Source organism: Camelina sativa, chromosome 3 (genome assembly GCF_030686135.1).
Source record: "Camelina sativa cultivar CO46 ecotype springtype chromosome 3, ASM3068613v1".
Lineage (NCBI taxonomy): Eukaryota > Viridiplantae > Streptophyta > Magnoliopsida > Brassicales > Brassicaceae > Camelina > Camelina sativa.
This window is the reverse complement of record NC_141882.1, coordinates 31594400-31611716: the sequence shown is the minus strand read 5'-3', so window position 1 is coordinate 31611716 and position 17317 is coordinate 31594400. Positions and strand designations below refer to the sequence as shown.

The window sequence follows — 17317 nt, the reverse complement described above, 5'->3', positions numbered from 1 at the left end:
ATTTCCTTTTAGTTAGGATACACAAGATCTAGGTTAGAGATCGTGTGTGTGGGGTTATAAAATGACGAGGGCTAGCCGCAAAAAGAGTCAGCACTCGTAGGATAAAGTTGTGAGTTTTGTAAACCTTCAAGCAAGTACAAAAGCTTTGAAGGTGAGTGTGGGTGGTATCTTCAATCAAGTTCTGAAGAAAAGGCTGAAGCCAAGCACAATTCGCAGGCCCTGTCAGTCATCTTCAAATCTCTGCCAAGAGATATCTTCAATCAAGTTCAAGGTTGTGTGTCGGCTAAAGAGGTTTGGGACATTCTCGTAGTCATATTTGAAGGAACTACTCGAGTTAGGCGCACGAGGTTGGACAATCTTGCATCTGATTTTGAGAATCTTCAAATGACTGAAACCAAATCTGTGGCGGATTACAGTAGTCGGTTGAGTGGTATTGCTCAAGAATCTGTTGTTTTGGGTAAACAATACAAGGACAAGAAGCTGGTCAAGAAATTTCTCAGAAGTCTACCTAACAAGTTTCAGCCCCACAGATCTGCTATTGATGTGTCTTTGAATTCAGACGAACTCAAGTACAATCAAGTTGTTGGGATGATGCAGGCGTTTGAGATGCAACTAAAGAAGAAAGAGAAAATGAATGCTAAGTCATTTTCTCTTAAAGCTGCAGAAGAACATAAGCTTGTTGAATCGCATGAGCTTGAAGACGAAGAAAAGGTTGGTCTATTGGTTAAAAAGTATTTTCGCAAGATGGAAAGAGGTCAGCGGAAGGGAACACCATCACTTGCAAGTGCAGATCCTTTCAAGGGCTTTAGGAAGAATGATAAGTCAGAACGTGAGTGTGCTGAGTGTGAAGGATATGGTCATTACAAGGCTGAGTGTCCAAACAACAAACGGAAGCACTCTCTACAATGCTATGGATGCAAGGGTTTTGGTCATACCAATACTGATTGCCCCTCCCAAGGAAGTAATCAGAAGTCCTACATCACATGGAGTGAAAGTGATTCTGATGAAGAAGATAACAAAGGTGAAATTCTGAACAACTTTGTAGCTCTGCTGGGAGTAATCGAGGAAGATGAAGAAGATGAAGTTCTGTTGTTGAAAGAAGACATTGACAAGACAATTGAGTCGGACTCAGATGGGGAAGAGGCAGGTTTGTCGTTGGAAGATCAGATAAATCTTCTTATTCAGACCATTGTGCAAAAGACTCAAGATAACAGTGAGTTGTCTGCCGAGAGAGATACGCTTCAAATGAACATTTCATTGTTGGCTAAGGAGCTAAGTGAAAAAAAAGCCAAGTCTCTGCGTCTTGAGAAGCAATTGGAAGAACAGCTGAAAAGCATCAGGATGCTGAGTAAAGGAACTAAAGATCTGGAATTCTTGCTCAGTACTAGACAATCAAGCACTGCAAAGTGGGGTCTGGGTTATCAGGGAATCAACTCTGACAAGTCCACACAGTTTGTTAAAGGGCAGAACCCTGAACCAAAACCCAAAGCACAACTTGTTGCACCAAACGGACGTCATTATCAGATTCCTAAGGTAAATCTGCATTCCAGGCAGATGTTTGTGCAGCGTGAGGTACCAATGAGGCAAACATATGGTCAACAGAGCTATCCCCAGGCTGCTCAGCGACATGTTGGTCTTAGCAGGAGAAGAGGATGTTGGTACTGTAGTCATCTAAATCACTTCAAGGCCCAGTGTTTCAAGTTTCAGAATTGTGTGATGAATCTAGTGCAGAATGGCAGCTTCTACCCAGCTGTTAGAAGAGTTCAACAAGGGTATGTCAGAAAAGATGATCTCTACTGACATGTTGCATACACAACAGATAAAACTGAAGTTGATCAGGCCAAGTGGTATTTTGACAGCGGATGTTCCAGACATATGACAGGGGCACTTGACAATTTGTCTCACGTAGAAGATGTTGTTGTTGGAAGAGTAACGTTTGAAGATGGAGCAAAAGGGAAAATTCGAGGAAAAGGTACAACTAGTGGTGACACTCAACCCCAGCTGAATGATGTGTTCCTGGTAGATGGATTGAAGGCCAATCTGATTAGTGTCAGTCAATTGTGTGATGAGGGCTTAGATGTTACCTTCACCAGGAAGGACTGCAAAGCTGTTGATCAACAAGGGTCTGTCAGACTCAGAGGTAAACGATCTGGGAATAATTGCTATATGTGGAAATCAGAAATGTTGTGCTTTAATGCCACCGTTGAGTTAGACACAGAGTTGTGGCATCAGAAACTTGGTCATTTGAATGTGCGCACGATGTTGAAATTGGCAAACCAAGAAGTTGTGCGAGGACTGCCAAAGCTGAAGGGTGATCCACACTTTTTATGTGGTCCATGCAACAAGGGAAAACAGATCAAAGCATCCCATGGGTCTCTGACAGATATTCGCACAAATCATGCTTTACAGTTGGTTCACATGGATCTGATGGGGCCTATACAAGTTCAGATCATTTCTGCTCTACGATTCATTTTCGTAATGGTGGATGACTACACTCGCTACACCTGGGTAAGGTTTCTTCGTGATAAATCTGACACTCTTGAATGTTTTCGTATCCTTGCCCTGCAGATTAAGAGTGAGAAGTGTTCCATTGAGACCATTCGAAGTGATCATGGTGGTGAGTTTCAAAACTGCAAGTTTGAGCAATTATGTGGACATCAAGGCATTACTCATCAGTACTCTGCACCAAGAACGCCGTAGCAGAATGGTGTTGTTGAACGTAAGAACAGAACGCTGTAAGAAATGGCACGAGCTATGCTACATGGAAATCAAGTGCCTCACCGGTTCTGGGATGAAGCTGTGAACACAGCCTGGTACATCATCAATTGTGTGCATGTTCGCCCAGAGACCAGCAAGACTCCCTATGAGCTTTGGAAAGGAAAGTCTTCAACTGTACACTATTTCCATGTGTTTGGATGCATGTGTTATATTCTAAATGATAAGGATCAGTTGGGTAAGTTTGACTCTAAGAGTGATGAAGGTATCTTTCTGGGTTATTTCAGACTTAACACTGCCTTTCGCGTCTACAACAAACGTCTGAGATCCGTTCAGGAGACTGTCAATGTAGTGTTTGACGACACTTCCTTCCTGCGAGTGGCATTGGTGCCTATTGTCTCCGACACGGACCTGGTAACTGATGCTGAGAAGTCTGTACAAGAAGTTGTCAGTCTTGTTGTCCCTGAAAGGCCTGTATCACCATCTGCTTCAGATCCGGTGCCTTCTCAGGTTCATAGGAATCACTCCTCTACTGATGTTATAGGTGCGATTCAGGGGGGTAGAGTTACCAGAGGAAAGCAGATTGACTTTGCTCAGTTGGCTGGGAAGAAACAAAAGGTTGTCGTTCCGGAGTCCGTCTCTCACGACTCTGATGTAGTGCAATTTGCATGCTTTGTCTCTTCCATTGAGCCTAAGAATCACAAGAAGGCGCTTCGTGATGAGTTCTGGGTTGCTGCTATGCAAGATGAGTTGGAACAATTTGAAAGAAGTGATGTTTGGGAGCTCACTCATCATCCTGCTGATGTCAACGTCGTAGGAACAAAGTGGATATTCAAGAATAAGAGTGATGCTAGTGGCTGCATTGTGTGAAACAAAGCACGGTTGGTAGCTCAAGGCTATTCTCAAATTGAGGGAATTGACTTTGATGAAACCTTTGCTCCGGTGGCAAGGTTGGAGTCAATCAGGTTTATGTTCGGTATTGCATGCGCTCTTAAGTTCACTTTGCATCAGATGGATGTTAAGAGTGCCTTTCTAAATGGAATACTACAAGAGGAGGTTTATGTTGAGCAACTGATACTAGGATTTTTGTGTGTCTATCCTAGTAGGTTCAATTAACCTTATGTGTTGTAGTACTTAAGGTGTCAATCCAAATGGGATGTTGCTAGTCACTCAAGATGCAATCAAGATTTCACAAGTCAAGCCAATTCAAAGAGAGTGTTTTTATCTAACAATCCTAGAATGATGAAAATGCAAAACGGAAATGTGTTCTAGGACTAGAAACGAAAATGCATGACAGGAAACGGAGTGTTGTGCAGCGGATGGGTCGAGCGATGTGTTCCCGACGTCTTCTACATACCTGAAATACTCCAAAATGCACAATGTATGCAAGGATGATGCAAGAACTACCTAAACATGCAAAGTGTATAAAAAGGACTAGAAAATGAAGCAAAACAATGTGTTTATCCTAGCTAAATGCATGATAAATATATGCTAATGAGAGACAAAATATAGACATATCAACTCCCCCAAACTTATTCTTTGCTTGCCCTCAAGCAAATGATCAAGAACGAAGCATGGAGAAGAGGTGTGAAGATGGGGTCTCAGAACCTAAAACATGCTAAATAAAATAGTTAGAGTCAAGGTCTTTGTTTTTAGTTCTATAATGCATGGTGAAGGAACTTTATTTCTTTGATCTACACATGCAATCCTATCAACCACTCCCTTTAACATTCATTAAAAAAGAACCGTGAATCAAGCTAAGCAACGTCATTGAACTCATTTGGCTAGGGTAAAAGGTAAGAGATATAGATGATCTCCTTATCAAGTGGTTTTATCAATACAGAGCAAGGTTCTCTCACGAAAAGTAGTTGAGCTTAAGAGAAGGCTAAAAATTGAAACCAACTGATACATACAAGAGCAGTGCCCTGTCTACCCAAAGAACATTCCAAACCGAAGTTGGTCCTATCTCTACCCTTCATCAGAAACTTCATCTCAAACCCATTCTTTCATTCTTTAGGCTTGGTCTTAGGAGGAGTTCACTTCTTATCATTCTAGCAGATTGAGAAATCTTTACTATCAGTAAGGTTTTTTTTCTTGTCTTCTAAGGACTCTAGACATTTTAAACATTTTGCTTTCTTTTCTTTGTCTAATCTTTTCGTTTTATGCCGAGAACCAGTAACTCATTATTTCGCTCAACCCAAATCCTTTACTAGACTTGTGAACCTTGAAAACACATCCCTCTCCTAAAAATATTCTACCCTTAACTTTCTTTTTACTCTTCGCTTTTCTGCACAAATCCATACCTAATGCCCAAAATCGAGTTCTCACCTAGTCCTACTAGTCCGGATAACACGAACTAGAACTACACAGGATCCTACTCTTGTCGGTTAGAACCTAACACTTTCTAACAAGCTCAACTCGGAAAAAGGCCTGACACTCAAGAATACAATTGGCTTGAAAGAAGGGTTGGTTAATGGTGCGGGGAACTGTTCCCAAGTTGGGAATCAGTTACTTGGATTAACAAGGGTGGTAAAAAGGAGAAAGATAATCCAAGTATGTATGTGGTATCCATGAGTTCAATTTCAATGCATAACAGGATAATTGCAAGTCTGGATTAGGTTCAGGTAGATAGGGAATGATATCAATTCAAAACATGCTTCAATCTTACAATTTCAAGTTCAATCAACATGCATCAAAGAACTAATAATGAGGGCTTTGATCTTATCCTATTGAATTCAGCATGCTACCAAGGTTAACAATCATCATCAACCCCTATCCTAAATGCAACAACCCTATATAAATGACACTAGACTCAATCCTAATATGCAAGTGCAAGCTACATGAACACACTCTGTTTTTTTTGTCGAAATTTTCGAATTTTGTTTTTCAATTTTTTTGGTTTTTCTATGCAAATAAATGAATGCAGACTCAAACATGATATGATACAAAAATATGAAATAAGAATCACAGAACACAACATCAGATACATAATCTCAAACCCTCCCCCAAATTTAAATTACACAGTCTCCTGTGTAAGAAAAATGTGCAGAAGGATTTGAGAATCACAACAGAAACAATGCAGGAATGAAATGGTATATACAAAGGAAGGTAGGAGTACCTCAGTAGTAGAAGAAGGAGTCGGTGCTCGCCCAAGGAGGAGCGTTGTACTGGCTTTGTCCCTCGCCTTGATTGGGATCCGCGGGAGTGACCTCAGCTGGTTGGTCGACTTGCTGCTCAACCGCTTGCATACCCTGATAATCACCTTGACCTTTATCTCGCTGCTCAACCTCTTGCTCAGCTTAAGCTGCGGAACAACGCGCTGATCGACAACTTGAGGAGGCCCTGGAACCACGTGAACTGTGTCCCCTTCTCTCCCTAGATTCATGTGACGAGTGGTATGAAGGGACGGGTGTAGGCTGACGCTCCCGAGGCACATATGAAGATTGACGTGCTGGAGAGGGGATCGGAGAAGGTGTTCGCTCGAGGGCCGAGGAAGGACGTCCTGGCATTGGTCTGGTGTCGTTGGGTATGGACCTAGAGATGGCGGTTGTGGCTGTTGAACAACTGAACTTACGCATGAAGTTCGTGAACGTCTTCATGAAACTTCTGAACGCCCTGTCTCTTGCCTTCTTTCTTACAGATTTCCTGGGCGCTGTGTCCCAAACGCAACTCAGGTTCCTTCTGTTCGTAATCACTGTCCTCCTCTCTTGAGTTAGAAACTGGTACTAGTCTCTTCCCGCGACTCTTGCTCTTGGTGAGCAGTTTGACAGGGCTGCTTAACCTTGCTGCCTGTCCTAAACCCTCAACAGCTTCTTCTACAAAGTTTTTCATTTCCAAGAAACGATTTGCCATGGATTTAGGCGATGAGCGTTGTCCACCTACACAATAATACGTCTCTCTCATCTCATGTATGAGCTCGGTACTCTTCCTGCTTCTCTGAGACATAATGAACCCAAAGCTAAACGTTAATATGTTAGTGAGCAAGTAGCAAGAGCAATTATGAAATTTAAAACTTGAAATTGCATAGAGAGGATAAACCGATCGAGTAGGTGACAGCTCCGGGACGACGGATCGAGTGGAATCGAGAGTGGCTCGAATGGTGACAGTTTTGGGATGGTGGACCGAGCGGAACATCTTCGTCGTGTGGGTCGAGTCGAACAGGTTTGGCAGTGGCTCGTTTGGTGATTGTGAGATCGGCTCGATTGACAGGTGCGAGGACGACAGCGAGTGTGGATCGAGAGAGGCAGTTGGGCGAGTGCAGAGTGAGACTGGCGTTGAACGACTACGGAGAGAGATTGGCTCAAGCGTACAAGTCGAATGGAGTTCAGCGGAAACGGCTCGAGTGAGGCTTTGCCGGAACAGGTGAGGAAGCAACGATGGTAGGCTCTGGTCGAGACAATGCTGCTGACTCGAGCGAGAGAGGGTGTTGGCTTGAGTGGAAGTAACAGCAATGGCTCGAGAGTGGATGTTGGAGCGTCACTCAAGCGGATCTTCACGGGGGCAACAAGACCAGAGTAACGGAGATGGCTCGACCGGATATGAATGGTGGAGGTCTCGAACTAAAAAGATGGTGCACGGCACGAATGGGGTGTTGGGCGAGTGAGATAAAACGTCGGTCGAGTGGGAGGTCTCACGTTCTAAAGTCTCTGCCTCAACTGCACATACCTCCTCCGTGCCAGATAGTTGCTCGAACTCCTCTGATCCATCCGTTTCTCTGTGGGAGTCTAGCAGATTCTTGCAGCAAGTGGTCTCCTCATGCAGGAACCCTTCTTCTCCTTCCTTGGTTAAAGCAGTCTTGAGATTGTCCTCCTCAGCTAATTCCTTCAACAACTCGTCAGCCAACTGATCCATCTCTTCAATATAGAAAACTTGTCCTCCTATTGTTGGTTTCTTCAAGGTATCCTTGATGTCAAACTTCATAGTGAAGTCGTCCCCCAGATTAAGATCAATCTTTCCATTTCTGACATCAATGATGGCTCCAGCAGTCGCCAGGAATGGTCTTCTTAATATCATAGGATCTTTTGGTTCTTCCTCCATCTCCAGAACCACGAAGTCGGTTGGCACTTCCACGTCTCTGATCCTGACAGGTAAGTCCTCTAAAATACCATGTGGAAGTCTCACTGATCTATCTGCAAGGATGAGGGAGATGTCGCAACCCTTAAACCTTGTGAAACCCAACCTCTTAGCCACAAAGAATGGCATCAGATTAACTGAAGCACCAAGATCACATAAGCACCTATCAAAAGACATAGGTCCAATGGAGTAGGGTAGAGTGAATGATCCAGGATGTGTGAGCTTCTTGGGTACAACCTTCTTCTGGATGATTGCACTGCACTCAAGACTTAGTACCACCATGCCTTGAACTTATTTTGATCTCTCCATCACTAAATCCTTGAGGAATTTCTGGTAGTGAGGAACAAGTGCGAATGCATCCAGCAATGGCATCCTCAACTCAATCTCCTTGACTTGTTTTTCGAACAAGGTTTTGTATTTCTCAGTAAGTTGCTTCTTGAACCTCACTGGAAATGGTAGAGGAGGCTTGTACGGTGGAGGGATGAATCTCACAGGCTTGTCATCAAGAACAACAAGTTCCTTAACAGTTTCAGGTTTGGACTGCTTATCTGGCTCGATTGGATCTTTGACTGCTTCGACTGGATCCTTGGTCTGAGCTTCATCTTGAACAACATCCTCCCCATCTAACTCCTCACTGTCATCAGTGACGTCTGGTACTCCTTGTCTGGGAGGCAATGTTTTCCCACTTCGCAGCGTAATGGCATTGGCGAACTCCTTAGGGTTTTGAACAACTTTCCCTGGGAATTGACCAGGCTTTGGTGCAGAAGTAGAGGCGGATTGGCCTTCCATATACTTGATCTTCGAATTCAGGGCTTCGAATTTGACGTTCAGATCATTGTATGAACATTCCATCCTCTGACTAAGGTCGGCAAACTTCTTAGCAGTATCCATAGAACCACTAGCTTGACCCTGAAGAATTTGTTGAATCATTTGCTTGATTTCTTGATCTGGTGTTGGAGTAGGCTGAACTGGTTGAGGGCGGAATCCTGGCGGTGGTCCTAAGGGAGCTTGGTAACCTTGCTGGAATTGTTGTTTGGGTACGAATCCCTGATTGTAAGGCACAAACGGTTTTTTGTTGACCTTGTTCGTGCTGCTGAGGAGGGTACACCTGATCTTACTGATTAGCAACGTTGTTACTTCTGTAAGACAAATTTGGGTTTGCTTTGTATTGGTTGTAACCTTTGTTATATCCACCTTGGTTCTGTACATAGTTTATCTCTTCAGACTGCTCATCCTCCCCATCTGGAACTTGGAAAGGGTCATCCTCAGATACGTAGTGGACGCTCTTGTGCTGACTTAGCAAGAGACGGTCTAGCTTCTCATTGACGTTCTTGAGGTCTTTCTTGTACTTCTCTTCAGAACTGGCGTCACCCCAAACTGTGCGGTCATAATCTTCATTGTAATTGCCGTCAGACTGAGCGAGATTCTCAACGAGTTACAATTCCTCATCCACTTCTTTGTTCAGGAAATTATCGTTAGAGGCAGTGTCAAGCAGCATGTGGATTTTTGGAAGTACACCACGGTATAGAGTGCTCAGCAGTGACTCGTTGATGAACCCGTGGTGAGGGCACTGGCTCTGGTAACCCTTGAAACGCTCCCAGGCTTCACAGAATGTTTCTGAACTCTTATGAGTAAAACCAGAGATGTCATCCCTGAGACGTGCAGTTCTGGCATTGGAGAAAAACTTTGCCAAGAATGCCTTCTTGCAGTCATCCCAAGTATTGATGGATCCCTTGGGGAGGTTTTTCTCCCATTGGTGAGCTTTGTCTCCCAGGGAGAATGGGAAGAGTCGCAACTTGAAACCATCCTCACTCACGCCGTTTATCGTGGTGAGACTGCATAGGTGGTTGAACTCGTCCAAGTGGTCGAGTGGATCCTCCATAGGCAACCCGTGAAACTTGTTTCCGTGGATCATGGAGATCAGACCACTTTTGATTTCGAAGTTATTGTTCTGCACGGCCGGAGGGACGATTCCAGCACGCTGAGTATGAGTGTTCGGTGCATCCCCAACATCAATGTTTCACGGTCCCGGATGTGATCCATTCGGCTGTTCCATTGTGACGGGTGCAGGATGATCAGTGAGTTGACGAGCTTGTCGTGGTCTTTGTAACCGATTGATATCGTCGATAGCAGGAAGGAGGTTCTGATGTCCTCTTGATCTGGTGTGCATGCAACGTTGCAATTAACAGGTTCCTGAGATGCAAAACAAACAAGCAGACAACCAAAGCAAGTCAATACTGAGAATGAGAAGTGGGATAGAACTTAATCTTGCAAAATTTGAAATCTTAAATGTAGCAAAATGAATCTCAAATGACAACAGCGCCAAATTGATACTAAGATTTTTGTGTATCCTTCCTAGCAGGTTCAATTAACCTTATGTGTTGTAGTACTTAAGGTGTAAATCCAAATGGGATGTTGCTAGTCACTCAAGATGCAATCAAGATTTCACAAGTCAAGCCAATTCAAAGAGAGTGTTTTTATTTAACAATCCTAGAATGATGAAAATGCAAAACGGAAATGTGTTCTAGGACTAGGAACGAAAATGCATGACAGGAAGCGAAAATGAATAAAAACAAAAACGAGTCTAAGCATGAACTAAAAGGCAAGAAATGAAACATTCTCAGGAATGTAATAAAAATCATAAAGAAAGAGGTCCTAAGGATGGGAGTAGTTGAAGTCGGTCGAGTATCCTAGTCTATAGAGTATTTAACATGCCACAAGTAAACCATCCCTAAACAATGAACATCACTTTTTAGGTAATCTAATCTCTTGACAGAAGCTACTCAAACTCAACCACTTCCAAAACTAGCTCTCGCTAGAGAAACATGATCAAGCATGCAATGAAAAACAAGTTTCATTCATGTCAACAAAGATACTAGACAACTAATCTCTTAGGCTAGGAACGTAAGTCTCTGGTACTAGTTGGTCAGACATTTCATCGAACACCTTTGGATGCGGAAATGTTTAAAACCTAGTTCCAATAGATCAGAGAGAAACTAGTATTTCTAACTCTAGTCTAGAAGGGATCATACAAATCAAAACTTAAACACTCTACATCCTAAGATCCTCCACCTAATATATCCCTTCCTCAAGAACTACCACACTACTCAGTCCGAAAATCATCATCATCAAGGATGAAAACCCAGAAAAAATTGAAACAAGCATTCTAGATAGATAAAAATGAGATGAACAAGTTTGTAGAAGGAATCAGATGCAAAATCTGAATAAATCTCGAAGATATCGGAATACAAGTCTCATAACGTATTTTGTGGGCTAGGTTAAAAACCTTATGGGAAAGAAAACAATACGAGATAAAAGATAAGATGTCTCAGCAAAGACTTAACAACATGTATATATAGTAGTCCAACATGGAAAGCCCTAAAACTTAAAACGACAAGTAAAGCGTCGGTTCGGTAAACTCCTGAAGCGTGTGAAACCAAACGTCTTTCTTCCCGACATGTGGCGATCGAGTCCGTGCGCGTCGAATGGAATGCAATGTCATCATGGCTCGGACGGACGGCTGAAGAGCGTGGCGGGGGAGCATGGCTCGATCAGACAAGCTGGTGTGCGTGGCGGGGGAGCATGGCTCAATCAGACAAGCTGGAGTGCGTGGCGGGGGAGCAAGGCTCGATAAGACAAGCTGGAGTGCGTGGCGAGGGAGCATGGCTCGATCAGACAAGCCTGGAGTGCGTGGCGAGGGAGCATGGCTCGAGCGTGGTGTATACACATCCACTAAAACAATGATAACTCTTGAACCACACCTCCGATTGGCTTGAAATAAATGGCGTTGGAAAGATACTCAATTCCCTATAACTTGGATGAAGACGTTAAAAGCTAAATCCCACTCGAGTGGAACGGCTCGAACGGATGGCTTGGTTGACGCTTCCCGGAGTGTTGTGCAGCGGATGGGTCGAGCGATGTGTTCCCGACGTCTCCTACATACCTGAAATACTCCAAAATGCACAATGTATGCAAGGATGATGCAAGAACTACCTAAACATGCAAAGTGTATAAAAAGGACTAGAAAATGAAGCAAAACAATGTGTTATCCTAGCTAAATGCATGATAAATATATGCTAAAGAGAGACAAAATATAGACATATCAGCAACCAAAAGGCTTCGAGAATTCGCAGCAACCCTGAGCATGTTTATCGACTGAAGAAAGCCTTGTATGGTCTAAAGTTGGCACCCACGAGCTTGGTAGAGAGACTGACTACGTTTCTAATGGACCACAGATACAATCGAGGGAGTGTTGACAAAACTTTGTTTGTTCTCAACAGCAAGCAACAATCTGATGTTTGTCAGATCTATGTGGATGATATTGTCTTTGGTTCCACGTGTTAGCCTCTTGTAAAACAGTTTGTGGAAAGCATGTCTCAAAAATTTGAAATGAGTATGGTGGGAGAGTTAAGGTACTTTTTGGGATTGCAAGTTGAACAATCAGCTGATGGGATCTTTGTATCTCAAAGCACTTATGCTAAGGAGCTGTACAACGCTTTGGCTTGGATAAGAGTAAAGATGCAAAGATCCCAATGGGAGAAGATGACAAACTTTCCAAGGATGACGAATGGGAGGATGTAGATGAGAGACTATACAGAGGGATGATTGGAAGTCTGTTGTATTTGACTGCTAGTCGGCCAGACATATGTATGTCTGTAGGGATCTGTGCACGCTATCAAGTCAAGCCCAAGATGTCGCATTTACTAGCTGTAAAGAAGATCATAAAGTAACATCAAAGGCACATTGGACTTTGGCATCTATTATACCAAGGATACAACACCGGTCTGAGCGGATACTGTGATGTTGATTGGGCAGGGTCTGTGATGATCGTCGTAGCACAAGTGGAGGGTTCTTCTTTATGGGCAACAATCTGATCTCATGGCACAGCAAGAAACAAAACAGTGTCTCTCTATCAACTACTGAAGTTGAGTACATTGCGCTAGGAAGCTGTTGCACACAACTTCTCTGGATGCGATAAATGGCCTCGGGACTATGGTATGGATTCTGATACTCTTTTAATTCATTGTGATAACTTGAGCGCAATTAATATTTCAAAGAATCTTGTTCAACATTCACGAACCAAACATATAGATATTAGACACCACTTTGTTCGTGAACTAGTTGAGGCGAAACTGATCGAGATTGACCATGTGAGCACTGACTTACAGTTAGCTGATAGTTTACCAAGCCTCTGGACTTCAACAGATTTGTAAATCTGAGGAAGTCCATTGGTGTGGTGTGAGTTGTAACCTGTTTTACCTAAGAGTGTTGATCAGAGACAGGAACATGTGCTAGGACAGGTCATGGAAATCCTAGAATATATAAAAGATCAGCACTCTGTAAGCAACTGTGGGAATAGCTGACTGTCATGCCGGTCTATTCATCCTCAAGTGGAAACTCTGTTCGGGGACAAAGATGATATCAGTGATTGATAATGCTCATGAAATCACTGTGATACATGTCAGTGAAACAGCTACAGAAGGCTGAGACACATATGTATAAAAATAAAAAAATAAAAAATAAAAAAATAAAAAAAATAAAAAAATAATAGATATTTATCATGTTGGGTTGGATTGCAGACTAAAGGCATGACAGTGTGAAAGACTACTCACTTGCATTCAAGTCTCTGATCTTCAACAATTCAAGAGGTTGTGATAGCTCCTAGCAAATGTTCTGAACATGTGGTTGACACAACAAAGGTATGGTTAGTACTGTGATCTGTTTTTGATTTTATTTCTCTTTAAAAAAAAAAAAAATTGCCTCATATGTGTTATGTCTCGATCTGGGTGCTTTCATGTTCACTATTCGTGGTTGTGTGTATCTGATGTTTTGTGTTCATGAACAGATTCAGTTTCCTTTAAGGGTGAAGAATGTGATGTATTAGGATCTTGTGATAAATGCAGTTGAGATTAAAAAGGAAAAAAGATTTGATGTACCTTAATAGATTCATTGAGTGTTTTCAAGATCGACAAGGTTAATGGGCCAAAGTTCACCAGCCCAAGGAGGTTCTCGAGGGTGTATAAAAAGAGAGGCTAGGGTTTTGAGTTCTTCTCATCATCCTTGCAATTTCAGTTCTTTGTCGATAAGCTTCTAAGTTTTTTTTTTCTCTCTGATTTTGCTAGGCCTGGGCAAAAACCCGAACCCGAAAATATTTACCCGAACCCGTACCAAAGTTTGAAAAATACTAGAATGGGGCTTTAGTGCAATAACCAAAAAATCCGAAACCCGAAAAATCCGAACCGAATCCGAATGGATACCCAAATGCCTAGGCCTAGATTTGCTCTCTAACTCTTGATCATCATGAAATCGGTCTTTAGTGATTTCCTTTATGATTCCAGTTCTGATGAGGAACTTCACACCCCTCCTTCAGCCTTGCCTCCGTCGTCGCCTCTCCTCTCACTGATCCTACCAAGACGATGGTTGTCTATGAACCTCGAGACGAGTCAACAGCAGCATTTCCGATGCGTGAGATTCCTTCTCCCAGGCCATTGTTTGCCAAAGCGGATCACGACACCTGCGACTCTTCGTCTTCTCTACCAACAAGACGAGATCCTGTTTTCCCGTGGTCGATCTCACCGGCGATGTTCCTGTTCCTATTGTGTCAAATCAGGGAATCTCGTCCCGTATGCTCAAGCGACAAGCAGCTACTGATACAGACAGCCGCGACTCCAAGCGTCCGTCTCTTAGCAAGGACATGGGTGTGTCAATGTCTTGTAGTGCTCCTTCAAAGGATTTTGACTCGAAACGGTTCATATCTGCTGATGCTGCCCAAAGGTATGGCTTCTTTGCTTCTCGAACTATTGCTGCTGAGGTTCGTTATTCTCTGAGGGTAGATGATCCAGCTAGGGAGCTGCTTGATACAAGCTGGTTTGTTGAAAACTGTCACACAAATCGGATCTTATGATTCCGATGTAGTCTATGAATTCTGGGCAAATCTTCGGCGGTGAAGGTTGAAGGGACTCAGTTGATGTATTTGTCCGAGACTTTGTGTATGAGCTTTCCCCAGGTCGTATAAATGCCCTGTTTGGGCTTCAGACAGTTGATGTGCGAGAACATAGATTGTAGACAGCTGCAATTCTGGAGGAGGATCTCGCTCTCTTCTTATCTGGCGGTAAAGTGAAGACATGCAACAACTGGTATCAACGCAAATCAAGGACCCAGTGATCAAGGAATTGAATAAAATGTGCTGCAGCAACTGGTCTCCCCACGGTGATATAGGGTACATCTCAGCAACAGGGTCATGGTGATCTACATGATCATGCATCGCATTCCGTTTGATTTTGGGAGATGATTTATGATCAGATCATTCAGTTGGGTCTACAAGCTCAGTCAGGATTCCGTTTACCATTTCCCAGTCTCATCTATCAGTTGTTGGAAGCTCAACGACCTGTTCCATGTCTTAAACCGGAAGAGCCAAAGAAAACCATGGGTAAGAAGACTGCACCACGTCCTACGGAGTCTCCTCTTAGAGCTGGAATGTTGTAGAGCGCAAAGCCATCCAGTTGACCATTCAAATTCTGCAGGACGCCTTGACGCTGGTAAGTTGTCTTATCTTTGATTATACTCTTGTGTGTCTGTTGATATTTTTGACTAATCTGTGCCAAACAAGCAGGGGGAGATGAGTCTGATTCAGATGCTTGAGGGGGAGTTTGAGCTGTGGGGGAGCTGTTGTTTTTATGTTCTCTGCTCCTTGTTGTTGTTTTTCATTTATTTTTCAGACTTATATTTCTTTTGGTTTTGTGCGATACTTTATGTCCGATACTTTTTGCTGCGGTCGTAATGCTTACAAGTTGTTCGGTTAATCTTCTGATGTTATTGCGATCTGTGAGGCACTGTTAGTACAACTGTACCTGTTTGTTGGTTTGTTGCTGGTTGTCTCTCTTTTGACAGGTTAAAATGCATGGATGCTTGTTTGACAAGTTCAGTCAAAAAGGGGGAGATTGAAAGTGCAATAGAGCTCTGAAGGGAACAGGACAACTGTGAAGTATCTCAGAGGGCTGATTGCTGACGTGGCGTGACGTGCTGACGTTGAGATATATTGTGGACACAATGACGAGGTGCATGAGAAGGAAGGAATAAGAGATCAAGATATACTCGAAGATATTGAGAGTATATTTGATTAGTTGGGATAATGGAAGATATTCTATTAGGGATAAGGAATATTTCCTTTTAGTTAGGATACACAAGATCTAGGTTAGAGATCGTGTGTGTGGGGTTATAAAATGACGAGGACTAGCCGCAAAAAGAGTCAGCACTCGTGGGATAAAATTGTGAGTTTTGTAAACCTTCAAGCAAGTACAAAGCTTTGAAGGTGAGTGTGGGTGGTATACTCTTTTAGTTCTACACAGGCTGGTGTTAGATAAATAGGAAAGTGAGCTTTGTTTTCAGTCTTGTAAGAAACAAGGGTTTTTATAAGATTGATTAAAAACGTTTGCTTCGGGGCGTTCAAGTGTAGTTTTGTGTGTTGTGTTATCTCTATACCTTTACGTTTATGTGATCCTTCTCAACGTCACTTGAACTAACAACTTCTAAATTACCAATTGAGCTATTGATACATACCACTAAACACCTAATGCTTTTATGAACACAAACTAAACTGTAACTAAAACTAAAATGTATGGAATCGAGAATAGGTATACCGAAACGAAAACGATTTTTTTTTTTTTTAGTCTTATTGATTGATGACAAAAAAAAAATCAGATTAATAAAATGTTGAGACATACTTGATGTCGTTACTCGTAACTTTTGAAAAAGCATTTTGTTAGCCTCTAAATATTAACTATACAACGAGTACATTTTTTTTTACGCTATTTTCGTTTAATCAGATTGTAAGTGATTATAATGCAAAGATGTTACACGAAGCTCGGAACTTAGTAATAAGTAATGAAAATGAAAAGAACTACTGTTTGGAATAGGTGATTTTGCTATTATTCCCAATATTTTTATATAAATCAATAGTTGAAAAGTGAAAAACAGATAAAAAGGATAGCATAACAATTAGCACGATAGAAAAATAACCATTCTAACAATACAAACAACACTTTGAAAACACACAAGAACAAGTACAATTAGATTATATTATGGTTGCCGCATTATTTACCCATGTACTAACTACGTTCTTAATTTTCCTACACAAACTTTTTGGGTCTGAATATAACTACCTGAACTTATGGTTTTATCCTTATTCATACACCTCTAATCGATTTCATAATCACATCTCCTAAACCCGATTTAACCACTAATCCGCGTTTTGCCCAATCACGATTAGTTATACCCATTAAACACCATGACCCGACAAGGTAACGACGTCGTTCTTATCATCTTCTTCTTCCTTATACAAAATTGAAATCGACTAAATTGGGGATTAGGGCTCTTGATTCAAAATTGGGGATTTAGAGATTTCTGGGGTTTTTACGTTTTTTGGGGAAATAAATTCATAGAATCAATCCCGATTTCAATGTCTTGCATCCAGCTGCATTATGACCTGCTTGACCACAAGATTTGCAATGCATTACTCTTCCTTGCCTTC

The 17317-nt window shown here is 42.3% G+C and overlaps 1 non-coding gene across 1 annotated transcript; it reads left to right on the top strand.

Annotated features, from left to right (window-relative positions):
• The first annotated feature begins 9341 nt into the window (after positions 1 to 9341).
• LOC147947987 (small nucleolar RNA R71) lies at positions 9342 to 9448 on the top strand. The gene has a single exon (XR_015595609.1). It is a non-coding gene; the product is annotated as a small nucleolar RNA R71 (small nucleolar RNA).
• Positions 9449 to 17317: the final 7869 nt, after the last annotated feature.